This window comes from Myotis myotis, unplaced genomic scaffold (genome assembly GCF_014108235.1).
Source record: "Myotis myotis isolate mMyoMyo1 unplaced genomic scaffold, mMyoMyo1.p scaffold_m19_p_2, whole genome shotgun sequence".
NCBI classification, from domain to species: domain Eukaryota; kingdom Metazoa; phylum Chordata; class Mammalia; order Chiroptera; family Vespertilionidae; genus Myotis; species Myotis myotis.
Window position 1 is genome coordinate 169,891,075 of NW_023416324.1, and position 21,857 is coordinate 169,912,931.

The 21,857-nt window shown below is 38.1% G+C and overlaps 1 protein-coding gene across 2 annotated transcripts in view; it reads right to left on the minus strand.

The window, feature by feature from the left end:
* TPRG1 (tumor protein p63 regulated 1) overlaps positions 1 to 21,857 on the minus strand; it is a 139,218-nt gene that overhangs the window by 65,664 nt on the left and 51,697 nt on the right. The gene's annotated exons all lie outside the window — the stretch shown is intronic.

Here is a 21,857-nt window from a genome sequence, read left to right on the forward strand (position 1 = left end):
ACCAGCTGCCTAAGCTGTGAACCCATGAACACAGACTCCAGTCTCCCAGGCCATGGGCACCTAAAAAGTTTGTTCAGGGGGAGACAAAGTGGTGCTGAATATGCGGACAGGCCCTGTGCCTTCTCACAGAGCAGATAAAAGGAACAGCTGAATCAAATAACACCCACCTGGAACTGGCAAATTAAACACAGCTGGTGAGGCAATCCTTGGCTGGAAAGGTCAGAGATCTCCTGGAGAGAGGTGAGATCTGGGATCCAGGCTGGAGGGAGAAACTCGTGCAGTGGGGACTAGAACCTCAGAGGGAAACAGCGCACCACCAAATCTGCGGCCCTTGGAGTCAGTGCAGCACCTTTGTTTTTTTAACCTCCTTCCTTTTGCTTGCTAAGTCTAGTACATAGGATCTTACAATTAAAAACACACACCGAGACTGCAGGGGAAAGTTGTTTTTGTGGAAACTGGGGATCAGAATAAGGAGAGATTAGCAGGAAACTAGTTCTGGGTCAGTCCGTCGCTCCAGCCCAATATTAAGTGTGGCAGGGAAAGAAGAGTCTAAACACTGCATAGAGGGGCCATTTAGTCCCAGAAAATAATACAGAAACACCACCACCCAGGGGATGTGTCAGAAATTGACTCTTGTGTAAATACAACTGAAGGCAGACAGAGAAACAAAGTGAGCAAAGAGATCCTGTCTGCTTGAAAACAGGGTTGTGGCTTATGACGCAGAGGAGCAGTGGATCACAGGGAACTTCAACACTGTGCTGACTACCTGACAGGAAACAGGTATGCCAGGCAAAACAGTAGAGGAAGTGAACGACCTTCACTACCTCACTTTTTAATTTTTTTTATCTTTTACTTAAGAAACTAATATTTTTTTCACTTGATTTTTTTATTATGACATTTATGTTTTTAATTATTATTATTACTACTATTATTTTACCTTTTTAAAGTTTTATTTTATTTTTGGATTAGTGTTCTACATTCTATTTTCATTTTTATTTTAGCAATATTTTACTCTATATCAATTTTTCTTTTATGCCAACACTCTCTTTCTCACTTTTCCCTCTTTTCATCCTGTTTCTTTTACCCTGTTTCTGCTTTCATTTTTCTCTATCCTTTCTTTTTACTCCCTGTTAAAAATTGATCTTACTCATATATCTAATTTCCTCTCCCCTGCTCCAAGTCCAGGCACAATTCTCTCTTCTCTTTCTTCAATAGCCATTTTTTCCCTTTTTCTTTCTTTCTATCTTGTTATTGTTCTTTTTTTGATTGTTAGTTTTGTTTTTGTTTTTTACTTTTCTTCTTTTTTTTCTTCTGTTTTTCCACTCCTCACTTGTTCTCTTCTTCTACTAATAGCTTAATTAATTCTAATCACCAACTCAGGCCTATCTATTCTCTATTATCCTTTTCCAATAATAGATGAATACATAGATTAAAGAAAGGGGACATATATATATATACACACACACACATATATATATATATAATTTTATATATAATTTTATTTTATATATTTTAACATATATATAATTTTCATATATATATATATATATATATAAATTTCTTTTCTCTTTTTTTTGGATTTTTTTTTTTACATTTCTTCTCATACACTCATTCTCTTTCTACCTCCTCTATACTGAATTTTGGCCATTTCCCCATTCATTCAATTCCTTGACCTTACTTTCTGGAAATAAGCTCTGCCTCTTTAGATTCAGCTGGGTGTTTGTTGTTTGGGTGTTTGTTGTTTTCACTTTTTGGATTAGTTGTTGTTTGTTGTTTGCATTCATCTCAGGGTGTTTGTTGTTTGCATTTTTTGAATTAGTTGTTTTTTGGAATTTTCTCCCCATATACATATATTTTCCCCTTCTTTTTTCTTCTCTGTCTCTTCTCTTACATTTTTTTCTTTTCTCAATATCATTTTTGCACTGTTTTCTCTCCCTTAATTCTCTTTTCTCTGGTGGTCACCTTGTTTGGGGTCATTGGTATTGTGAATATATTTGTTTGGTGCCCTGTGCATTGTGTCTTGTCATGTTGTATTTTGTGCCTTTAAGTCAATGCAGGAAAGAGAGCTACAAAACCAGACACCCCGAGAGGAGCAAACATGGGGAGACAAAGAAACAGCCCCCTTTCATATGAAAGAAAAGGAGGAACCACCTGAAAAGGAAGTAAACAAAATGGAGGCAAGCAATATGTCAGAAAAAGAATTCAGAGCAATGGTCATAAGGATGCTGAAAAGGATAGAAGACAAATTCAACAACATGTGTAAAAATCAAGAGGAAATGAAGAACAAAGAAGAAATGAAAAATGACATTGCCACAATAAAGAACACAATAGAAAGCATCAACAATAGACTATAAGAAGTGGAGGACCACATCAGTGAGCTAGAAGACAAGGTAGGAGAACATACCCAAGCAGAGCAGCGACTGGAAAAAAAAAGAAATTAAAAAACAGGAGAGCCTAAGGGAACTTTCAGACAACATGAAAAGAAACAACATCAACATCATAGGGGTACCAGAAGGAGAGAAAACTGAGCAAGGAATAGGAAACATGTTTGAAGAAATAATGACAGAAAACTTCCCTGATATTGGGAAGAAGAAAAAACTCACACAAGTTCAAGAAGCACACAGAATCCCAAACAAGATGAACCCCAAAAGACCAACACCAAGACACATTATAATTAAATTGGCAAACACCAATGACAAAGTAAGAATCTTAAAGGCTGCCAGAGAGAGACGGAAATTTATCTACAAGGTCTCTCCCATCAAACTATCAACTGATTTCTCAACAGAGACACATCAGGCGAGAAGAGAATGAAATATACAAAGTCATGCAAAGCAGGAGTCTTGCCGGAGTCCAGTCTGAATCCAAGAATATTGTACCCAGCAAGGCTGTTAATCAAAGTTTAGGGTGAAATCAGGAGCTTCACAGACAATAAAAGACTAAGGGAGTTTATTACCTCCAATTCAGCAATGCAAGCAATGCTAAAGGGGCTGCTGTAAAAAGAAGAAATAGGAAGGGAAGAAGGAACACCGGCATAAAGAATAAAAATGGCAACAATTAATTACCTATCAATAATAAACTTAAATTAAATTGATTAAATGCCCCAATCAAAAGACATAGGGTAGCTGAGTGGATAAGAAAACATGACCCTATATCTGTTATCTACAGGAAACCCACCTCAGAAAAAAGGACTCACACAGACTGATAGTGAAGGGATGGAAAAAACTTCTCAGGTGAATGAAAATGAAAAAAAAAATTGGAGTTGCAATACTTATATCTGACAAAATAGACCTCAAAGTGAAGGCCATAACAAGAAATAAGGAAGGCCACATCATAATTCTAAAGGGAGAAATTCACTAAGAATATATAACTCTAGTAAACATATATGCACCCAATACAGGAGCATCCAAATACATAAAACAAAAAACAAAAAAACAAACAAAAAAACTCCTGGAGAATATCAAGGGAGAGATTGATAGCAATACAGTCATAGTAGGGGACTTTAATACCCCATTAACACCACTGGATAAATACTCTAAACAAAAAATCAACAAATAAATATCAATCCTAAGTGACTCACTAGATCAGACAGAATTGATTGACATCTTCAGAACATTTCACCCCAAAGCCACAAAATACACATTCTTCTCAAGTGCACATGGTTCATTTTCAAAGATAGACCACATATTGGGACACAAGCAAAGTCTCTTCAAATTCAAGAAGATAGAAATAATATCAAGCATCTTCTCAGATCACAATGGCATAAAGTAGAAATCAACTACAATAAAAACAATTTAAAAAATCAAACACATGGAGACTAAATAGCATGCTATTACACAATGATTGGGTTACCAAAGAGATCAAAGAAGAAATAAAAAGCATCATGGCAACAAACGACAATGAAAACGCAACAATCCAAAATCTATGGGACACAGTGAAAGCAGTCTTGAGAGGAAAGTTCATAGTTCTACAGGCCTGCCTCTAAAAACAAGAAAAAATGGTAATAAATTATCTAACCTACAACTCAAAGGGTTAGAAAGAGAGCAACAAGAAAAGCCCAGCATAAGCAGAAGGAAGGAAATAATAAAGATCAGAGTGGAGATAAATGACATAAAGACAAATAAAACAATACAAAAGATCACCAAGAACTGGTTCTTTGAAAGGATAAACAAGATTGATAAACCTCTAGCCAGTCTCACAAAGAAGCAAAGAGAGGGGACCCAAATTAGCAAAATCAGAAATGAAAGAGGTGAAGTAACAACCAATCCCACAGAAATACAAAGGATTATGAAAAAATACTATGAATAACTCTATTCCAACAAAATGGACAACCTAGACGAAATGGGCATATTCTTAGAAAAATACAAGCTCCCAAAACTCAGTCAGGGATAATAATAATAATAAAAAAAAACCTGAGTAGGCACATAACTACCAAAAAAAAAAAATTGAAGCAGTGTCAAAAATCTTCGAGCAAACAAAAGCCCTGGTCTGGATGGCTATACAGGGGAGTTCTTCCAAGCATTCAAAGAAGAACTAAACCCTATCCTCCTCATACTATTCCAAAAAATTCAAGAGGTAGGCACACTTAAAAGCTCTTTCTATGAAGTCAGCATTACACTTATTCCAAAACCAGATAAAGATACCACAAAAAAAGAGAACTACAGGCCAATATCCTTGATGAACATAGACACTAAAATCCTTAACAAAATTCTAGCAAATTGGATCCAGCATTACATTAGAAACATCATACACCATGACCAAATGAGATTTATTCTGGGGATGCAAGGATGGTACAATGTCTGCAAATCAATAAATGTGATACATCACATAAACAAATTGAGAGACAAAAATCACATAATCATATCAATAGATGCAGTAAAAGCATTTGACAAAATCCAACATCCTTTCTTTTTTTAAAAAAAAATATATTTTATTGATATTTTACAGAGAGGAAGGGAGAGGGATAGAGAGTTAGAAACATCGATGAGAGAGAAACATCGATCAGCTGCCTCCTGCACATCTCCTACTGGGGATGTGCCCGCAACCCAGGTACATGCCCTTGACCGGAATCGAACCTGGGACCTTTCAGTCCGCAGGCCGACACTCTATACATACTGAGCCAAACCAGTTTCGGCTCAACATCCTTTCTTGATAAAAACTCTCAGCAAAGTGGGAATAGAGGGATCATACCTCAACATAATAAAATCCTTATATGACAAACCTACAGCCAACATCATACTCAATTGGCAAAAACTAAACTCATTTCCCCTGAGAACAGGAACAAGACAGGGATGCCCATTTTCAACACTCCTGTTCAATATAATACTGGAAGTGCTATCCATAGTGATCAGACAAGAAGAAGAAATAAAAAGCATCCAAATTGGAAAAGAAGAAGTAAAACTGTCCTTATTTGCAGATGACATGATACTATACATATAAAACTGCAAAGAATCCATCAAAAAACTACTAGACCTAATAAATTAATTCAGCAATGTAGCAGGATACAAAATTAACACTCAGAAACCTATGGCTTTTTTATACACCAATAATGAATTCACAGAAAGAAAAATGAAAAAAAAAAAATACAATCCCAATTACCATTGCACCAAAGAAAAAAAAATTAAGATACCTACGAATAAACTTAACTAAGGAGGTAAAAGACCTCTACTTGGAAAACTACAGGAAATTGAAAAAAGAAATAGAGGAAGACATAAACAAATGGAAGAGCATACCATGTTCATGGATTGGTAGAATCAGCATTATTAAAAAGCCCATACTACCCAAAGCAATCTACATATTCAATGCAATCCCCATTAAAATACCGATGGCATACTTCAAAGACCTAGAACAAACTCTCCAAAAATTCATCTGGAATAAAAAATGACCCCGAAAAGCCACAGCAATCCTGAGAAAGAAGAACAAAGTTGGAGAGATCACAATACCAGATTTCAAGCTATATTACTAAGCCACGATTCTCAAAACTGCCTGGTACTGGCACAAGAACAGACATATAGACCAATAGAACAGAACAGAGAACCCAGAAATCGACCCAAGCCAAATATTATGCTCAATTAATATTTGACAAAGGAGGCAAGAGCATACAATGGAGTCAAGACAGTCTCTTCAATAAATGGTGCTGGAAAATTTGGTCAGATACATGCAAAAAAAAAAAAAAAGCAAAAAGAAAGAAACTAGATCACCAACTTACACCATACATAAAAACAAACTCAAAATGGATAAAGGACTTAAATGTAAGACAGGAAACCATCAAAATCCTACAAGACTCCATAGGCAGCAAAATAGCAGACATATGTAGTCACAATATCTTTACTGACATAGCTCCTAAGGCAATGGAGACTAAGGAGAAAATAAATAAATGGGACTATGTCAAAATAAAAAGCTTCTGCACAGCAAAAGAAACCATCAACAAAACAACAAGAAAGCCCACTACATGGGAGAACATATTTGCCAATGATATTTCAGATAAGGGTTTAATCTCCAAAATTTACATAGTACTTATACAACTTAACCAAAAGAAGATAAATGATCCAATCAAAAAATGGAAAAGGATCTAAATAGACACTTTTTGAAAGAGGACATACAGAAGGCGGAGAGACATATGAAAACATGCTCAAAGTCACTAATCATCTGAGAGATGCAAATCAAAACTACAATGAGATACCATCTCACACCTGTCAGAATGGCTATTATTAACAAATCAACAAAGGACAAGTGCTCATGAGGATGTGGAGAAAAAGGAACCCTCATGCACTGCTGGTGGGAATGCAGACTGGTGCAGCCGCTGTGGAAGACAGTATGGAGTTTCCTCAAAAAGTTAAAAATGTAACTCGCATTTGACCCAGTAATCCCGCTTCTAGGACTATATCCCAAGAAACCAGAAACACCAATCAGAAAGGATATATGCACCCCTACGTTCATAGCAGCACAATTTACAACAGCTAAGATTTGGAAACAGTCTAAGTGCCCACTAGCAGATGAAATACTATGCCACTATAAAAAAGAAGGAACTTTTACCATTTGTAACAGCATGGATGGAACTGGAGAGCATTATGCTAAGCGAAATAAGCCAGTCGGAGAAAGATAAATATCACATGATCTCACTCATATGTGGGATATAATGTTCAACATAATTTGATGAACAAGAATAGATCCAGAGACAAAAGGCAGGGAGGGGGTGGGTTATAGAGCAACCAAAGAACTGGTATGTATGCATATTAGTGTAACCAATGGACACAGACACTGGGGAAGTGGGAATTTGCCCGGGGTGGGAATGGCTTGGGGGTTGGGGGGGGGCGGGGGTCTAGCGGGGGAAAAAGAAGTTATATGTAAAACTTTAGTCAATAAATAAATTTAAAGAAAAGAAGAAGCAGAAGAAGGAAGGTAAAAGGATAAGATCATTGATGGAGGTCCTATCATGTGTTGGCTGTTATGTATGCATAAGTATTACCTCTACACCTCCCTATAACCCTTTGAAGGAAGTTATTATCTAAAGTCACTTAGCTAGAACATGCTAGTAGACTTAGTGGTGCAGTCTGAGAGATCTGGTTTAAATCTTGGTTCAAAAGTTTCCATCCACTCCAACAATACTACAATATTCAACCTCTATTCACTGAGTGAAGGAGAGAATTCTTAATAATCTTTTTAACACTCTCATCTTAGTCAGAAGGAGAAGGGGACTCTGAACTGTGTTATCAGATATCTACATAAAGTTCTGTAAATAAATTGAATCTATTTAGCAGTAAGTTATGAGCTGCTACTTAATAAACCAGACTTGTTTTTAGTCTAAAAAAACACAGCTTTTGGTTGAATGGTTTTATTGAAAATGTCAGCACTCCATAATGAGATTTATTTTAAAAGGTAAAGGATTTAGGGGAAAAAGAGAATTCTTTTTAGGAACACAGAGTGCTCTGCTTTGACACAGACTGCGTAATTTACATGTCGGGAAAGTCTGAATTCAAGTAAACACGCAAGCTTATAAATAGTTTGGGGCCACCATCTCTTGCTCCTAGGTGGTGTACGTATTTATTTATACTTTAACACACCAGTTTTTTTCCAAAGAACTCATGAGGAAAACATTGAATTTCATATTCCTAATATTAACATAACTGAAGTTTTGCTGGTGGTAATATCCAGCACAAATATAGTAGAAATAACAATAATATACTTTGTTTGTACAGCATCTGGGGATTTGCAAAGTCCTTAAATAACAATGCTCTCATTTAATTCCCACAACAACCCTTTAGGTAGATGTTATAACCCTCATTTTAAACACAATGAAACTAAGGTCCAAAGTGACTTGCCCAGTGTTTTACACCTAGCAAGCAGTAGTACGGGGACCTTAAATAGGTATTGAGATACCAAATTTAGCCATAATGTTGCTTTTTCTCCAGGATTGCTCACTTCCAAATAGATGACCCTTCACTATGATGTAAAAATGCAGGAAAATCCACCTCTGAAAGAGCTGGTGTGATGATATGTATCACTCCTAGAATTGTTCTCTCTGGGAAACTTCTCCCCAGGACAACACTCATGACTGTCTTTCCCAAAACTTGTCCTCATCCAATGTTTTCTGTCTTGGGGAGGAACCCTCCTTCCATTCAGTTATGCAAGCTGGAGATGTAGGAGTCATTCTGGATTGATCCCATTTCCTCACCTCACATGCCAAGTCGTAAACATTTTACTCCTAAAATATCTCTCAAAACCACACATTTCACTCCTCTGCCTTCCCCATCCTGATCTAGTCTTCCTTCATCCCCTGTCTGACCTCTCTCTAGGCTTGGGCCACCAAGCTCCTAGACCTGCTTTACCTGCCTCCGCTCTTGTTCCCTTCCAACTTCTTCAGCATACTGCAATGAGGTGGACCTTTTGAAAAGCCACATCTGGTCTTTACCTCCCCATTCTGGCTTCAACATTTCAACAGCTATGCAAACACACTTCAACTGATTCCCCGGATTCTTATGGAAAAAGAAAAAAATTCTTACCCTGGTCTAAGAGGCTCTGCAGGGTCAGGCCCTACCTACTTCTACAACCTCATTATAGGCCAAGCCTCTTCACTCCATTCTCCTTGATTTTGTTTCAATCTTGTATTTCACATGCCTACTCCTGCTAAAGGGCTTTGAAACAAGATGTTCCCTCTGCTAGCAATAATTTTACTTCTGGTCTTTCCCTAGCTAACTCCTGTAGTGGTGAGCTCAATTATCACTTACTCAGGCAAGTGTTCCCAGACCTCTGTGACTACCTCTCTTCTTTCTAATATACACTTTCATGCCACCTCACATTTCTCCTTCATAGTACTTATCCCAGATTCAGTTTTATAGTTATCTATATGATTAAGTAATGTCCATGTCCCCTTCTATATTGTAAACTCCACAAAGACGGAATCATTTCTTACCATTGTGTAGTAGGTGTTCAAAAAATATTTCTGAAATGAACCAAAAATAGAATGAACAATCCTTGTGCTATGCAACCTATAAGCCTTGGCTCATAGGGGAATCTTTTCCTGAGGATTACACACTAAAATACTCCCCCATAAAATAGCACATTAAAAAAATCAGTATCGCCGAAACCGGTTTGGCTCAGTGGATAGAGCGTCGGCTTGCGGGCTGAAGGGTCCCAGGTTTGATTCCAGTCAAGGGCATGTACCTGGGTTGCGGGCACATCCCCAGTGGGAGATGTGCAGGAGGCAGCTGATCGATGTTTCTCTCTCATCGATGTTTCTAACTCTCTATCTCTCTCCCTTCCTCTCTGTAAAAAATCAATAAAATAAAATAAAAAAAATCAGTAACATTGGGGAAATGCTCAGTCCCTAATAATGAGAAACAGGATACAAAATGTTACCTTCAGTTACTTTCAATTTTGTAACAACAACCACAAAATACACATTTTCTGTGTGATAAGATTTCAAATGATTTATTTCTTTTCATGCTTTTATGATCCAGTTTATTTTTTTTACAATAAACATATACTACTTTTATGATAAAAATATATTTTTTAAAATAATAAATTTCAGCTAACCTTCAAGTTCTCAGCTTAAATAATTGCTTTTTCATGAAACCTCACCCTCACCTTCTCCCCATACCCCCACCAACTAGATGTAGCCTGTCTTTTCCTTTAAATACACATGCTTTCATCAGTGCCTCAGTTGTGATTCTAATCACAATCTTGTCTATATGATAGTGATTTCTGTGCTTGTCCTATCATTTTCCCCACATTTGATATCCATATGGCACCTTAGTCTTATCTGGGTCCTCTCACTGTGCTCAGTACAGAGCAAAAGAGAGAACAGGGTCTTAGCAAGTGAGCAGAGCATGGAATAAAAACTAGAACTATAAGATTCATTCGCTCTGTTGCAAGATCCAATCTCTCCTGGCATAGGGCTTGCCACATCTCCTCTCCCCACCGGTGTTCCTCAGCACTGGTGTCATTTCCCTTCTTGACAAGGAAGGGACCCCATTTCCTTTATATACAAGGAACCTAGGATCTCTGTGAAATTTGTAGCTTCCTGGAATGACAACAGTTTCGCCAGCAGAGGGCAACAGCGAACTAACAATGACAGAAGGACTTATGAGCAAGTTTCCAGAACCTCCACCCAGTTTCTCTAACCATCCCAGATGCCTTCCCAGAGGTTCCAGCTTTACACCTAACAATACTTTCAGCTGCTCTTTTAAGGCTGTCAAATCAATTTGTGGTTTGGAAATTATTTTCTTCCAAAAATATGTTTTTCTAGTATTATTCTCCCCCACACATACACACATGCACACACATACACATGGGTGCACACAAACACACACACACCACTCAATAGAGACATCTTCCCTGATATTGACTGGAGGGACTACCTGATTGACAAATCAACCTCCCTTTGTGTGCCCCTCCAGCCTGTTAGCATAGTCTAGCTCTTGATAGAGGAAGACAGTATCTTGGCTAGCCAGGAATTAGCAACCCAGGAGAAAAACACTGAATCATTCACTCCACACATATTCCCTGACTACCCATTGGGTTCCAAGCCCTGAAGAGAATCCAATTTGGGTTTGCTCTTCAAACACTAACTAATGAAAAATGCATGGTATTAAAGCAAAACAATTTCCCTCCCCCTGTCTGTGTTAAGCGACGACTTATAAAACCTTTGGCTAAATAATCCACATGCAATTCTTTCAGTCATTTAGTTACTCTTTCCCTAAGCCTCTCTGATTTATTTAAAATAGAGGACTTTCAAGTAAACAGTATTCTAATAAAAACATGATGTCCATAAACCTTCCCTGTTCCCAGGTCCCCTGACTTGACTTCCTGTGGTTTATTTTTGCTCCCTACTCCCCCAAGTAGCCAGTCACGTGCCAGATTCTGTGCTAGGTACTGAGAAGAACATTCTACACTTAAAGGATACATAATTCTTTAAGATGTGAGATGAAATCCCATAGGGAAGAGCTACTGTTGCACCCAAAGGTGAGATGAGACTTGATAATGGTAAGACAAGTCCACAGACTCAGGTCTCTAGGTTTCCAGTCCATTGTTCACAGAGCTGAAGCAAAGGAACCCCAGGCACCTACCTAGTTGATGCCCTTGAATAAAGTACTCATCAGCACTTCATTTTCTGCTGTCTGGTGAGTGTTGGAAAAACACAAATTACAAAGTACAAATGATTCTTTGGAATATACATCAAAAATATGTCTCAGTATGATTTATTAATTTATTCAACACTTCTGTAATGTGTACCTCTATAGGACAGATAAAATGTTCCCATAAAACATAGATAGGATGAACCTGGAAACATCCATTTATATATCCATAAAGAATATTTTTTTCAGGAAAAAGAAATGTTATCATGAAATTTCTTACTGTTCCAGTTGATTGCAAATTTTTTAAAAAATGGTCAGTGCTCTCTCAAAGGGGTTTATGAATTTAAATACATATATTTAAAGTTACCCTTTAAAAGGAGGGTAGCACCCAGGAAGATTCCGATTCAGGATTGCTAAGATGGGGTTCCAGACATCTATATTCTCTTAAAAGCTATCCATGTGATGGTACTAAGAGGTGGGGTCTTTGGGAGGTGATTAGGTTTAAATGATGGGATTAGTACCCTTATAAGAAGAAAAAGAGACACCAGAGCTTCCTCTCTTCAAGATGTGAGGACACAATAAGAAGACAAGCTAGGAAGCGAGCCCTCTTGATCTTGGACTTCCCAGCCTCGAGAACTGTGAGAAATAAATATCTCTTGCTTAAGCCACCAAGTCTATGGTATTTTGTTATAGCAACATCAGCTGACTGATACCGGACATTAAATTATTCTAAATAACTTAGCCAGGATTCATTCAAGGTAAATTTCACTTTAGACACTAGAGCTTTCTACTTTACCAAATTACCATCTCTTAGGAAGGTAATGAATTCTCTTCAAGTCATCAATAATATTGCTGAGTGCCTATTAAAGATATTATATAGCTTCTCATGCTATGAAATTATCTACAATTGTCTCTGTCTTTAAAAAACTTATAGTCTAATATGGGAGAATATAAGTAAACTAGAGACTGAGTACATGAATTTGTGCACAGGTAGGGTCTGGCCAGCCTGCCCCTATCGGAGCCAATCGGGCCAGGCAGGCCAGGGTGAGGGAACATGGGAGGTTGGCCGGCCAGCCCTGTCCCCTGGTCAAACTCCCAATTGAACTCTCAGTCCAGGGGACAATTTGCATATTGGCCTTTTATTATATAGGGTTGAAAATTATGGTATAGCATCATAAATTTGTACACAGTGCTATGGAAGTCACAATTAATGGCTAACATTTAATGCTTACTTTGTATGAGTTCTTTTTTGTGTTTTTTTTCTCTAAGTGCTTCATATGGATTACTTCATTTATGCTCGCAGCATTTTCCAGTGAAACCATCTGGGCCTGGAGAATTCTTCTGGGAGTAGGTTTTAATTACAAATTCAATTTCAGAATAGTTATAGGGCTATTCAAATTATCTTCTTCACGTTAGGTGTGTTGTGGTAGTTTTGTGTTTTGAGAAATAGGTCCATTACATCTAAGTTGTCCACCTTATGTGTGTAGAGTTGTTAGCTATAATCACTTATCTCTTTGTTGTTTGTGGGGACGGTGGTGATACCCCTATTCATTTCTAATATTGGGAATTTGTATGTTCCCTTGTCTTTTTTGGCAACCTTGATAAAAGCTTGTCAATTTTATTAAACTTTTTAGAGAACTAGCTTTTTGTTTCATTAATTTTCTGTATTGTTTTTTCATTGATTTCTACTCTTATTTTTATTATTCCCTCTCTTCTCACTGTGGGTTTCTTTGTTATTCTTTTTCTAGCTTCTTGAAGCAAGAGCTTAGATTGTTGTTTTTTTGACTTTTTCTTGATTGATTTGAGTACTTTTCCTTTAGTGCTATAAATTTATCACTCAGGACTGCTTTAGCTGTATCCCACACATTATAATATTTTGAATTTTGATTTAGTTTATTTAGTTCAGCATACTTTTTATTTCTTTTAAAACTCCTTCTTTGACCCCTGGGTTATTTAAGAGTATGCTGCTTTGTTTCTAAGTGTTTGGAGATTTTCCCTTTATCTTTCTGTTATTAATTTCCTGTTTGCTCCCAGTATAGTCAAAGAACACATTCTGTATGATTTCAGTTTGTTCCAATTTGGTGAGGTTTGTTTTGTGGCTCAGGATATGTTGGATCTTTGTTTATGTTCTGTGCGTGCTTGAAAAGAGCATATATTCTGCTGATATAGGATAAAGTTCCCTGTGAATGTTAATTGGGTCTTGTTGAGTTCTTTTAAATCCTTGCTCACTTTCTGCCTATTTGTCATATTGACATAATGGTGTTGAAGTTTCCAACTACAATCATGGATTTCTCTATTTCTCCTTTCAGTTTTATCAATTTTTATTTTACAATTTTATAGCTCTGTTGTTTCGTGCCTACACCTTCAGAATGTCTCTGTCTTTATGGTGGATTGATCCCTTTGTTAGTATACAATTCCCCCTCTTTGTCTGGTAATTTTCTTGGCTTAGGAAGTCTACATTCACATAGCATATCATTTCAGAAGCCACAGCAATTCCTAGACTTTGTAATTCTTTCTACTAAACAGGCCAAGAGGCACCCTCCTTTTCACATCCATTACTCCTTCTAGACACACCTTACCTTCCCACAACAGGTATTTTGGGACAACATAAGAAGCCCATAGAGTTGAGATAGTTTACTGTTTGTGAATCAGGCGGCATGTTTATTCATAAGAGTTTATAATAGTCATTTGTATAATAGTTGTAGTGGCTAAAATGTGTTGATAGCCTCAATATTAAGATTGAGGTCTTATTTGTTTTCTTTAATAAAACGCACATTGGCAGATCCCTAAATAATCAAGATTAAGTTTAAACTATAGCAAACTCTTTCCAGGACTGACTGATTTTCTAAAAATGTCAATATTCTATTTGATACCTTTCAGTAACTTAAGAAAAAAATGCCTATAGTGGTTATGAAGAAAACATAAAGGGAGTGGTGTGCTGTAAATGGTAAACACATTCTAAAATAATGGTAAGGATGCCAATGCCCTGATTTCATTTCTTTGGCATAAAGTTCCCTACCATAACTGAATTCAATATACCAGTGTGAGGTCACTGGACATGTGGTTGGAAGCAATGTATATAGTTGGCTCTTACATGCAGGTGAGCTCACCATACAGCACTGCATCATGGGAGTGAAGAGGGGCCCATACAAGGCAACAAGGACTGGCAAGATATTGGCAAAACAAGAAGACACACCCTATCTAAAAGTATTCAAATGGCCTATAGACCCCCAATTTGTGATTCCAGGAAAAAAAATGATCTAAGTTCTTTAGCCTGGAATTCAAAATTCTTATCTTTCTGGCTCTTTTCTACCTTTCTAGCTTGTTGCTAGGCCTCTCACTTAAAAAAAAAAAATGTTTCTATTGATTTTAGAGAGGGGAAGAGAGAGAAAGAGAAACATTGATGTGAGAGAGAAACATGGGTCAACTGCCTCCTGCACGCCCCCTACCAGATCAAGCCTGCAACCCGGGCATATGCCCTGACAGATAATAGAACCAGAAACATTTTGGTGCATGGAAAGACAATCAACTGAGCCACACAGGTCAGGGCTAGGTCTCTTACTCTTGATCACCATGATCTAGCCACACTGAACTACTTATGGTTCCCTGAGCCTGTGTCCATTACTCTGCACAATATATTCTTCCCTCTGCATAGAATGCTCTTTTTCATATCTTTTTAGAAATTTCTCTTCTGCCTGTAAATCTGTCTATACCCTTTGTCTAACTCAACAGTACAGACCCAGTGAGTTCTGTGTTCCCATAGAGTCATTTGCAGGACTGTTTATCAGCATGTATTACATTATGTTGTGAATCCATTTACATGTCCTCCTTCCCACAAGACTGAACACTCCTTGAAGACAGAAATCTTATCTTATTTGCATCTGTATTTTCATCAGTGAGGGTGGAGTCTGGCTTATGCAAGAAGCTTGGCAAATATTTAAATGAATGCATGATGAGTAAATGTGAATAAATAATAATAATAAAAGCTAACTCTTATGTGGCACGTACAATGTGGCAAAAGCTGTTTTATTGCTAAGTATTTTACATATATACTAAATTTAATTCTTAAATTAATAACCCTCTTTATATCCCCATTTAATAAATGACAAAATGGAGGCCCAGAGGATATAAGATATTTACACAATCAAGGTCACATAGCTAATAAATGACGAAACTGGGCATTTAGCTGCATTAGACTTTTTTCACGTCTTGGATCTTTCTAACTCTTCCCTAATTGGTAGCAGTCTTGGGAAAACAAACACTTCCAAGTACGTCTGTGACTGCAGTAACTAAATGCCCTCACTGTCCTATAACTCAGGTCACTCAGGGACCATTAGCTATCTGGATGAAGCTGCTGCCATGGGGAATTTATAGAGAAAAGCAATGTGTTTAATTAAGTGGTTGTCGAAAACACCCACCCAGTATAAATGGATTCTGGCAGTGAATGTGCTTTTCTGGCTGCCAGAGTCCTGCCACAGGTCATTAACATCTTGATAGATCTGAGGCACTCCTCAGCCTGAGTGCTTTCACCCAAGGACAGAGAAAGTCTCTTTGGGCTGCTTGGAGGACCAGGGAAACAGAGGCAGAACTTCATGGATAGATCCTACTCATGTCAGTGAAGGGCTTCAAACAGTAGATGACTCTCTCAGAATTAAATTCAAGTCAAGTCCATGATAGGTTCTGAAACCTACCACTGTACTAAGAGCACTGGGAGATGGGCAGAAATGGGCCTGGACAAAATCAGGCCCTGGCTCAAGAAATACCTTCCTCACAATGTGCATATGAACTATACTATAAAGTAAAGCAGGAGCACAAGAAGGGAGAGACAATTGTTTTGGTTGAATTATTATTGAAAGGCTTTCTGGATATAACATTCTTGAAGGACAGGAAAGATCTGGATGAACAGAAAAGAGAGAAAGGCATATAAAACAGAGCAAATGGGGCAAGTGCAGTGATGGGGTCAAGAAATTGTGTCAGGAACTTCTGGGAAACAGTAGGAAGTTCAATTGTCACTCCATGACATGCAGGGTCTTGCAGATGAACCAAAAGGGTATGCAGGCAATGAGAACACACTGAAGTCCTCGATGCATGAGAGTGATCTGGAAAGTGCTTCTCACATTTTAGTGCACATAGGAATTAACTGGAGATTTTGTGAAAATTCAGCTTCAGGCTCAGTATGTCTGGGTGCGTCCTGAGGGTCAGCATTGCTAATAGGTTCCTACATGCTGCTAGTGTTGCTGATTCTCACATGTTGAGTCACAAGCATCTACAATACGTAAATAAAAGTATGCAAAAACAATTTAGAGTGTTAACTTAATTTTCGTAGATGTTTATTATTCATGACTAAAAGGATAAAAATCCCTGATTTCTGGTTTTTTTAATAATTATTTTTTAAAATTATAAGTAGTAATATTTTTCATTACAAATATAGGTCAGTGTTCCTTATAACAGAATTGGACTATGACAAGATAAGTGCGATTGGCCTTACCCATTAGTGACATCCACCATCCCTTACACGTATCTGACTTTTTAGTTAATTCTAGAAAAAGACTGAATGAAGTCAAATAAACAGCCAAAGGCAGAGCATGCTCTGGAGAGAAAAAGGTGTCTGAACCTGTCCAGTGAATCTCTGACCCTCCTCTTTGCAAACAATAGACAATCAACAAAGAAACCAGACACAGGCACAAAGATCATTTACCCAATTCAAACTGCCCTGATCACTATGTCGGGGGATGAAATCATCACAAAAGGCAGCAAGAACAGTGCAATGAGATGACAACCAGACTGGTTGGGAGGTCACAGGAGTCAAGCCCTCCTGTGACCCTTAATAAGCGGTTGCCCTTACACAGGTCATTTCATCCCTGGGTTTCTTCATCCATAAAATGAAGCCAATAGTTTCTCCTTGCCTTCTCCTGTGGGTCTGTATGAGGATCACATGTGAGAGCAGGTGTGAAAGCAATCACATGCAGTGCTGCTTTAGGGATCAGTGTACTCCAAAGAGGCCTCTCCCCATACCTGAAAAATAGTTCACAGTCACCTGTTCCTCATTGTCCCTTTATCTCCCAGAATGCCTTTCTTTTTACTTAAACATCTAAGATGGAACTCTTATTCTGGGGATCTTTATAAATTAAGCAGAGATGCTCGGCATACTGCTCCTTACCCCAACAAGCCCAAGAAACAGAGTTCTGAGCTTATACAACATGCTTCTGTCAGAGGAACCACACACTACAATTTAATAGAAGGCACACATGAAATCTTTGCACAATTGCTAAAGGACTATTTTAGCAAAAGTCGGGCCAGTATAATGCATTACAGCCCTACCTGTGCTACTTAAGAGCTGTGTTACTCTTCTGAATCTTGATTTCCTCATGTGTAAACTGTAGGTAACCTTTCCTACCTCAGATGATTGCTATGAAGATGGACTTAAATGAAGAAGAGCACTTTTTAAACTATAAAGTGCAATAGAACTATGATTTATTGTGTTTCTCAAAAATAAATGGTCAATGCCTTATATATTTTTTATTTCTCTTCCTAATCATAAAGATTTATTCTACCCCACTTGTAAATATCCCTTACTTTGTGCTTCAAGTTTAAAAGAATAATATAAGCTCTTAAATGTGTGTAGCCGTTGACAATTGGGGAAGTAATTGTCCAATAATACGTGAATGATTGACTCACTTTACAAAAACTACATGATAACCAGGAACAATCCAAGGAAAAACCTGAGAGAAGTGCCATTTAGAGATAATCACAATTATATGTATTAAACTAATATAATGGCAAATGCACAGAAGGCACTTATCACAATACTTGGTACAATTTAAGTGCTCAATAAATGTTATCTATTATATTATAACAATCTCTGACAAAGTGCATAAAGAAAATCTGTAAGAAGATGTAGCAAAAATTAACAGTGGTTTGTACTTCTTTAAAGAATAGTGAATTTTTAAACAAATTCACTAATTAAAAAAAAAGAAAGAAAGACAAAGCCTACTCAAGTTCACCCAGCTGCACTGCTGGTAAATAGTGGAGCAAGTTTTCAAATCCAAGTTTCCTGATTCCAAATTCAGGATTCTTTGTATGACATCAGACTGCCTCATTGACTTCACTTTTGTTTACTGTCTAGATCAGCCGTGGGCAAACTACGGCCCGCGGGCTGGATCTGGCCCATTCAGCTGTTCTATCCAGCCCACGGAGCCGAAAGAGCAGAGGGTTCTCTTGCTCTCGCCTCCGCTCCTTCACCAGCAGCAGTGTTAACATGGCAATGTCGGGAAAGACGGCTGCAGCTCCTTCTTTTGAGTCCAGTTTAAGAACCCATTGTGGCCCTCGAGTCAAAAAGTTTGCCCACCCCTGGTCTAGATGCTTAATGTAGATACTTAATTCAATTTCATGTATTTATTATACCAAAGCCCTCAGATAGAAACATCGATGGGTTTAGAGGAAGGTAGGCAATGAAGCATGTTGTAAGTATTTTCCACAAAGATGAAGAGCTGGAGTTACCTGAACCCAGACACTAGAGACAAGCCTTCCTGTTTATGAATAAGAGTAATAAATACAACAACCCCCACTAACATGTATGGAGGGAAGATCCCATCTCCACCTACCCTCTTAACAACTATAAACAAAGACATCTTGAGTACATTCCACTAAGAAGCCACTTCATTTTCATCATAGCATACATTTTTGAGACTCCATAGAGTGTCAAGATGTTCTCTTTGGTTCTGGCTTAATGGATCACTTCTAAAAGGGTACATACAATTTCTTTAAAAAGTCCTTTCCCAGAGGTTCAGGAAAGAAAGACAGTGAGAAGAGGAGACAAAATTGAGATAAACACAATCCTGTGTTTATAGCTGTTGAGACAAATAAAGCTCCTGGATAAGCTGGGATGGAGGCCTGGGTCTTAACTGGGTCTATTTAGGGTATTCTTAATGTTTTCAGCTTTCTGGGACCCAGCTGGCATTAATGGTTGAATCTTTCTCCTTCTGGTCTCTCTATTCATATTCTCCAGGTCCTCTGACCAAGTGCCTTCAAACTCATTTTTCTAACTTTACTGAATAATATATCTGGTCAATTTAGAACATCACGAATCAGCTCACCTGAACTAATTCACATGCCATTCCATGAAAAAAAAAAATGCCTTTACTGGCGCAATGTTATTTAAGCTACTATAAAAGGCAAGCCTATAGGAAACAAGCATGTCAGGATTACTCTCCTTTTTGAAAAGTTACTTATGAAGATAGTATTTGGACCCATATCTAAAACAATCTATTAATCACCTCTGTGGATGCTTTAATGGATACCTCAGACACATTTTTCCCAAAATTGTACTCAACAAGTTCTGTAAAAAGTGAATGATAAGATTATTGGAAGGATAAAGTGAAATTGTGTACACCAAGTTTCTTTTACAATGTTTGGCATATGGTCGTTTCTAAACAAAGAAGAAATATTTTATTCTACACCTGGGAATGGTGGCCCAGTCAACCCACAAGTTCCCCAAGTCAAAGCCCAGGAGTTGCCCTGGATTCCTTTATCCTCTATGATTAAATACAAAGACCCACCAAGCCTAGATATGTCAGTTATCAGCTGATTTCCTCTCAGTTCTAAATGCATCCATTGTACATGTTCTGTGATAAACCACTTAATTCTTTTAAGCATGTTTTCTTTAAAGTGTGAACCATGTCATGTTTTTTTAGTAGAGAGTGCTAGACAGATGGAGAAGGAAGAAGATACATTTGTCATTTCCAGCTTGGGCTGGGTGTCCACAGTGTAGTTTTGAGAACAGTCAATGGCTTCTGCCCCAGCCAAGGGTCCAGACTACTGCCCCTTTACAACTTTGCTGCCTCTGCTTGGCCTCTGCTTTCCTCGGCCACTTGCCCAGTGTTCATCCATGCATTAGTGAAAAGGGTGATTTTTTTTTTTTTTTTTGCTGAATTGGATAATAGTTGATAATTATTTTTGAATGGTGGGGGAATATTTCCTTAATATTTTTTGTGCTGCTACAATATCATAGCCACAGAGATGACACACTTGTATACTTAATCTGCATTCTTGACATATTCTCATTACTCTCTTAAGTTTAGACAATCAAAAAAGTAAATCAAGCTCTGCTTTCTGGAATTTGCTTATTCCCTTTGTGTAATCACTGCCACCAGGTTTAATTCCAAGCTGCCAACATGACATCACTGAATTGCAGTTGGGAAAAGTTGTGCAGTTGTACCATCATATAGTATTTCCATCACACAAATGTTATAGGCAGAAATAACACAAAGAGCATATGTAACAGTAAAATGAAGTAAAAAAATCAGAAAGTGAGGAGTTTTGAGTATATTACCTTTGTTTTAAATTTAATTTATTTGGTTGGAAACTTTATATAATTTAATATTAATAATTAATAACTGACTCTCAAAATTCCTGAAACTGTACCATTCACCTCTTGTGAGCCACTGTGAACCAGCCCCAGCATGCCACTGGATCAGACCTTCTTCACTCCAGGTACAGGGATTACTGAGCTGTTCTGCTGGAATCGCCAGTGATCATGTTACCAAGACAGGAAACTCACTGAACCAATTAATCATCTGAAATGGAGTTCTAATTTCATTCTCCATTTAATATTATGGATTCTGCAGCAGAAAAGAGGTGCCTCTTTCCCTTATTATATGAATACTAGAGGCCCGGTGCACAAAATTTTTGCACAGTAGGAGGGCTCCCCTCAGCCCAGCCTGTACCCTCTCCAAACTGGGATCCCTCAGGGATGTCTGAATGCCGGTTTAGGCCTGATCCCCAGGCCTAAACAGGCAATTGGACATCCCTCTTACAATCCAGAACTGCTGGCTCCTAACTGCTCATCTCCCTGCCTGCCTGATCACCCCTAATGTCCTCTGCCTGTTTGCCTGATTGCCCCTAACTGTCCCTTCTGCTGGCCTGATTTGCCCCTAACTGCCCCCTGCTGGCTTAGTTGCCCCCAACTGCCTCCCACTGCTGGCCTGGTCACCCCTCACTGCCCCCCTGCAAGCCTGGTCACCCCACGCAGCCTGCTGTTCAGTCGTTTGTTTGCCCTTCACTGCACCCCTTGCTGGCCTGGTCACCCCACACAGCTTGCTCTTGAGTCATTGCGTGAGGGTATCACAACCAATTTGCACATTCCTCTATTATTAGTATAGATTTTACATATCATTGTAAAAGCAATGGTGTTCCTAATATTTTCCTGGTGGGTGAAGAAAAGGTCACTCAGACACTAGAGTTTCAGGGCAGCACAGCGAAGTAACCACCTTCGTGGTGTCATCT